The sequence below is a fragment of the Neovison vison genome, chromosome 11, assembly GCF_020171115.1.
Source record: "Neovison vison isolate M4711 chromosome 11, ASM_NN_V1, whole genome shotgun sequence".
NCBI lineage: Eukaryota > Metazoa > Chordata > Mammalia > Carnivora > Mustelidae > Neogale > Neogale vison.
This window is the reverse complement of record NC_058101.1, coordinates 120,650,469-120,657,274: the sequence shown is the minus strand read 5'-3', so window position 1 is coordinate 120,657,274 and position 6,806 is coordinate 120,650,469. Positions and strand designations below refer to the sequence as shown.

The following is a 6,806-nucleotide window of genomic DNA, read 5'->3' as shown; positions in this document are numbered from 1 at the left end:
GAGCATCTGCCTTTGGCTTGGGTCATGATCTCGGGGTTCTGGGATGGAGTCCCACGTCAGGCATCCTGCTCAGTGGGGTGTCTGCTTCTCCCTCTGCCCCACTGCCCTACCCCCACTCATGCTCTCTCTCTCTCAAATAAATAAAAATCTTTTTTAAAAAACTCTTTTTGCAATATGTGTGGGCTCTAATCACCCACACTTCTTTCCTGTACTAGCTTTCCCTTTTCCCAGTAATTTCTGGTGTTAACTTTAGTTCCTAAATCTGCCACATTTCTTTTAACTACACAATGGCACTCCGACCAAGTTAGGGGCAGTACCACGAAGAGCTGTGAAGTAAACAAAGATTATCTTTACTGCCCCCTTCTCCCCCCATCCACACCCCTGCAGTCTACACTCAGCCTAGAATCCTGCAGTAGATGGCAGAAAATGGCATCGAATCCTTTCCCTCTCTGTAGCATTATAGATCCTCCCATCAAAAGAGAGATTCTATTTCCCTACCCTTTGAATCTGAGTTTGGCCATATGACCTGCCAAATGGGACAACAGCAAACACGAGGTACAGCAGAGGCTTGAAAGTACTTGTATTTATTCTCTTGCTGCACCTGGAAACTGGAAACCGCCATTTCACAGGCTTGTTGCAACCTGCTAGAGGATAAGAGACCACAGGAGGAGCAACAAGATACCCTAGCCCACAGCCAGCCAACGACCACACACGTAAGGGAGGCCATCAGCTCCAGCCAACCCTCAGCTGACCTACCAACTTATCTAGAAGCAGCTAGAAACCACAGACTCATGAGTAAGCCCAGCTAAGACCAGCAAGAAAACCACCAAGCTCATCTCTTACCTTAACCATCCCATAGTTTTGTGTTTTAAGTTACTAAGCCTTGAGGTAGTTGTTTATGCAGCAAGAGATAATTAATACAGACTTAGATAGCTCCAAGTAGTACTACTCTCACCCCGCCTCCTGGTTACCCATCTTTATCCTAATGTCACCCACTACCCACCCAACAACTGATCCACCATCAAAACTCATTTCTTCACATTTCTACAACCTCAAAATCCTTGATTAAGCTGATAAACTAATATGAATTAATTCATTTATAAAGAGAAAATAATCCTAATTAATAATAACATTATTAGAGTATAATAAGCAACATACATACACACCAAATCCCCCCCAAAAAGGCCCCAAAATAAACCTTCTATTTCTTTCATCACTTTCTTGTGCAACATCATGTGCAAAAAGTTAATTCTTTTTACTTCCACTAGAGATATAACAAAGTTATGAAATCATTGCTCTAACTCCTTATCTCCTTCCTTCTCATCAAATTTCCAAATGAGTTGATTAACCTTTCTCTACCAAAATCGACATATCTTAAATAATTTCCAAATTAGTCTCTGAACAGTAAAGTCCTTCCAATGCCCTTTTTCTGTCATAGGCAAACCCCCTACCTCCAATGTCAAGGTTTAACAAAACCTCAAATAACAAGCCAGGTATGATTAACATTAACATATTCCCAATATATTAACAAGTCACAAAACATTCATTTAAGCTTACAAAACTTCCCTTCTGAGTAGTCTATCATTGTTCTTTCCTAACTACATTTTTATAATAAACAGCACATCTGCCTCTTCTTGAAACACATCTGTTCATTCAGAAAACACCCAGTACTTGTCTTACAGAGAACCTCCTTTCTCTCCTGGTCTCCTGATTCCATCCTGCAACAATAATAATACTCCTGGCCTCCCTCCCTATCTCCTCACTTATTCATCCCAAGGGAAAGAAAGTAAGTATATGTTATCGTGGACTTTGGGAGAAAGAACTAAGCAAACTTGGCAGAGGCTCTCCTGAGCCGATCTTGTTCATAGCTGCCAGCGTAGGGAGGGCATGTCCTAGTTGACTCTCTACTATATTATAAGCATGTCTTCTCTGCGCTGGAAGCAGCTCTCTTGCCTTGGCCCTTCATCCCCTGAAAATGTACACCTGGGCAAATTTCTTCACCCTCTTCTTGGTCAGGAGCACCTCTCAACTGTTGAGTGGATCACTGTCTGCAGTAGTGCTAAAACCACCAGAGGCAAGGACAGATGAGGACCTCAGCAACTTAGCAGCCCCACATCCCCTCACCTCATTTATTCCTAGTCACAGCTTCCAAACCCCAGCACCATTTCAAGGGACATCGACACAGCAGACAAGTTCATAGGGGCTGGGGCTGCCACGGTAGACGTGGCTGGCTCTGGGGCTGGAATTGGGACTGTGTTTGGGACCCTCACCATTGGTTAGGCCAGGAACCCCTCTCTGAAGCAACAGCTCTTCTCCTACGCCATTCTGGGTTTTGTTCTCTTAGAGGTCATGGGTCTCCTTTGCCTGATGTTGGCCTTTCTCATCCTCTTTATCATGCGAAGGAGCTGTCTCCGCCTTCCATAGCTCTTTCTCCTATGTCTCATTTGCCCTGTGTATGTTGCTTTTCATATACCTCCCCAGGCAGTCTGGGGAAAGTGCTTGGCTCAAGGTTTGACAGAGGGAAGACAAATAAATACTGTATTAGTGAGGGGTGGGGGAAGATAAGCATAGTAGCCCAGGCTCCGCCCCTACAGAGAGAATACTACTATTTTGAAGGGTTAAATTCAACTAATGAGAGATTATCTAAAAACAAACAAACAAAAAATACAAAATAAATATCTTCCTGTTTTGATCTCCAGACCACTTGCTGAAAGGACAAAAAGGGACTAGAAACTAGGCCAGCTTCTCCCATATGAAGCCAACACTTCTGCACATTTCTCCCAGCTTTTCTACCCAGAGGCAGTCCCTCTTTACAATCATCTTCCAGGAGTGGGCTTCTTCTAATTCTTGTGCCCAAAAGAAAAAGAAGAAGCCTTTTTCTAATCTGAACAATGACAGCTTATATGCTAGCAGCAACCTGTTGATTTTCAGCTATCTGAGTCCTCTGTCTCTTAATTGATTCACAGCTTAAAAAGGAAAGCAATGTGTCACTTATTCGGCTCCTAAAATTCCAATACTACTATGCACCAGAAATTATGAGACATGTTAGGGAGGCAAGATGAGTAAGATAGAGTTCCTGGCTTCAAAATGCCATAGAGCTAAATTCCCTAGGTCCTCAAAACCACTGTTTATTTATTTTTTGGTTATTAGTTTGTTTCTGTATAGAGAGAAAGATGTAGATTGCTCTCTAGAAACATCTACACTCCGGGCTCCCTTCTCAGAGTCTTGAAGGCTCTTGCAGGTACGGGTGGAATCTTGTGGACCAGGGGCTAGAAGAGGGCACAGTGATCATTTGGATGATGGCACCATAACTGATGAAAACGGACACAGACATAGGATTCAAGTTCCTTAAAAGCAGGTGAATAACAAAGTTTACTTTACATACTGACAGCTACATGGCAGGAAAGACAGTGGCATGACCAAAGTGAAGGGCATATACATCTACCCAACAGAGGCATCCATGTGGTTGATGATAGCTAAGTATTTGCTCAAAGTAAGATCCTGCTGTGTCCTCTGAAAGCTTCATCTTGTCATTGCCATGGAGCTTTGTTATATCCTCCCAAGCCCACCCCCAAGTTCTAGAGACTCTGATCATGAATCTGAATGCCCCCAGGGCAATGCTGGTTTACCGCAGGCTGGTTGAATGAAAAGTCAGCAATATAGTGTCTCCCAGTATCTCCGACTCAGAGTTGCCTAGGTCTCCTCCTGCAATCAGTCGCAACCCTGTATGCAAAGAGATGAGAAGAGCTGCGAGATGGGCAAGGTACTAAGGCCAAAAGTGACAGGAAAGTTGAAGGTTATCAAACCTACAGTAGCCAGAAGCAACTTTCAAAGTGGAATCCAATCCCAGAATCCGACCAGATAAAAGGGAACCCAAACTACAATCTGGGAACAAATGAATGAGGAAGGGGAAATAACAGAAAGAAGAGGATCCTGAGCAACAACCTAGAATGTGCGAAGACTACACAGAGAGCTTTTTAAGCTAGCTTTTTTATGCAAATACATTGCTCCAGTATAAGGGGTTAAGATCAAATAGATAAATAATAACTTGTTCTGACATCCCTCATAGATAATATGCTTTTTTAAACTGCAGTTTTCAGGTGTCTTCATCTTAGAGGTAACAGGTATTGTAAGTATATTTTTTTTTTCTAAAGATCCTTATTTATTTATTTATTTATTTGAGAGGCAGTGAGAGAGAGCATGAGAGGGGAGAAGGTCAGAGGGAGAAGTGGACTCCCCCGTGGTGCTGGGAGCCCAGTACAGGACTCAATCCCAGGACTCTGGGACCATGACCCGAGCCGAAGGCAGTTGTTTAACCAACTGAGCCACCCAGGTGCCCTGTAAGTTTATTTTCTGAACCAGAAGCAAAACATGATCCTATAGTTTATCCACATTGCTTAAAAATCAAGCCACTTTGGGAAATTTGACCCCCAAGAGTAGTTTTAGAGATAGAGAGCACATGCCTTTATTCAACACCTACAACAGTCCCAGCATTTTGTTAAGCAATTTATACTAAGCATCTCACTTAAGCATTACACAAAGAAATATGAAAAAATTAGTCACTTTCCAAATAAGAAAACTGAGGCCTCCTGAAATTAAGTGACTTGTCAAAGTTATGTGCATGGTGGTGTCAGAGGCTGAACGCGGGAAGTCTGACTGCAAAGCCCACAAGCTGAACCACCACCTCATCACCACAGAGCTAGCGAGGGTAGAGGGATAGTTTTAGATGATAAAGGAGTGAAGGAAGAGTATTCTGCCCACAAGGGATGCCCAAGAATCAGGGGCTAATCAAGGGAAGAGAAAGGGTTAAGGGAAAGAGTTGGCCACAGCTCCTGATGTTAAAAATGCTGCTTTGGCTTCCTGTCTGTGCCTGGGAGGCGCGTGGTATACGCTGATCGATTGTGACGCCCCGGCTGCGCCCTCAGGATGACCGAGTGGGAGACAGCTGCACCTGCGGTGGCGGAGACCCCTGATATCAAGCTCTTTGGGAAGTGGAGCACCGATGACGTTCAGATCAATGACATCTCCTTGCAGGACTTACATTGCAGTGAAGGAGAAGTATACCAAGTACCTGCCCCACAGTACGGGGCGCTATGCCGCCAAGCGCTTCCGCAAGGCGCAGTGCCCCATCGTGGAGCGTCTCACCAACTCGATGATGATGCATGGCCGCAACAATGGCAAGAAGCTCATGACCGTGCGCATTGTCAAGCATGCCTTCCAGATCATCCATCTGCTCACTGGTGAGAACCCGCTGCAGGTCCTGGTGAACGCAATTATTAACAGCGGGAGGACTCAACCCGCATGGGGCGAGCCGGAACAGTGAGGCGTCAGGCTGTCGATGTGTCCTCCCTGCACTGTGTGAATCAGGCCATCTGGCTGCAGTGCACAAGTGCACGTGAGGCTGCCTTCCAGAACATCAAGACCATTGCTGAGTGCCTAGCAGATGAGCTCATCAATGCAGCCAAGGGCTCCTCCAATTCGTATGCTATCAAGAAGAAGGACGAGCTGGAACGTGTGGCCAAGTCCAACGTTGATTACCTGGCTGTGCCTTCAATAAAACTGTCTATCCTTGGGGCAGCCTCAGAAAAATAAATAAATAAATAAATAAATAAATAAAAATGCTGCTTTGTAGGGGCTCCTGGGTGGTTCATGTAATGCCTCTGCCTTCTGCTCAGGTCATGATCCCAGAACACCCATGTTGGGCTCCCTGCTCAGCAGGGAGTCGTCTTCTCCCTCCTCCTCTGCCTCTCCCCCTGCTCTATCTCTTTCTCTCTCTCTCAAATGAATAAATAGAAACTTTAAAAAAAAAAATTGCCGAGTCATATGATAAGTCTTTAAAAAAAAAAAAAAAAGCTACTTTCTAAGTCTGCCCTCCCTGTGACTGAACTGCCCGCTGGTGTTATCAGATCCCAATCCTTATCATGCCTTCTGAAGACCTTCTGTCAGGGTAATCGGCATGTTCCCCTCCAACTATTCTAGTAATTGTACCCTGAATCTGCAGACAGTATTCCTACTTCTCTTACCCTGAGAAATAAACTCACATAATCACAACCTCATTTCATATCTGAATAGCTAAATCAATTTTGTCAATTTCATATCTGAATAGCTAAATCAAATTTTGCCACTATTATTAAGAAAAAAAGCAGAGGTACCTGCCACTAAGAAACCACTGTCTGCAAAAAATAAAATAACATACTCATTGGGACATTATTTTGCTTGAAAGAATCCTTGCTGAGGGGTGCCTGGGTGGCTCAGCTGGTCAAGTGCCTGCTTGGCTCAGGTCATGAGATCGAGCCCCAGAGGCTTCCTACTCAGCAGGGAGTCTGCTACTCCCTCTCCATCTGCCCCTCCCCCTAGTTGTGCACTCTGTCTTTCTCTCTGTGTGTCAAATAAATAAATAATCTTTTTTAAAAAAATCTTAATCTTAAAGAAAAAAAGAAAAGAAAAGAATCCTTGCTGAAAAGGAAGTGGTTAAAGACCCAAATTAGAAGCTGCAGAGGACATTCACACTTAGTCACAGTCCCTAGCCACACTCTATGTGTAAGGTAAAAAAATAGACCATTTCTCATCCGCTGTTAAGAAAAAATAAAAATACTTGTACATGCTTGAAAAATATAGAATAAAATTATAAGGAATCAGCATAAACAACAACCTACGAAGAACTTTTTAAAGTCTAAGCATTAAAGTGACACACCTTCCCACTGAGAAATAAAAACAGATTATTAACTAATAATGCTACATTCATCTACATGCTTTAGTTCAGGGTCATTCTTGTCAGATAACAAAGCCTAAAGGGAAAAAAATCC

The 6,806-nt window shown here is 43.6% G+C and overlaps 2 pseudogenes; both read left to right on the top strand.

Annotated features, from left to right (window-relative positions):
• Positions 1 to 521: 521 nt before the first annotated feature.
• On the top strand, positions 522 to 2,424 carry LOC122890289 (annotated as a pseudogene).
• Positions 2,425 to 4,894: 2,470 nt separating this feature from the next.
• On the top strand, positions 4,895 to 5,607 carry LOC122890490 (annotated as a pseudogene).
• The last annotated feature ends 1,199 nt before the right edge of the window (positions 5,608 to 6,806 follow it).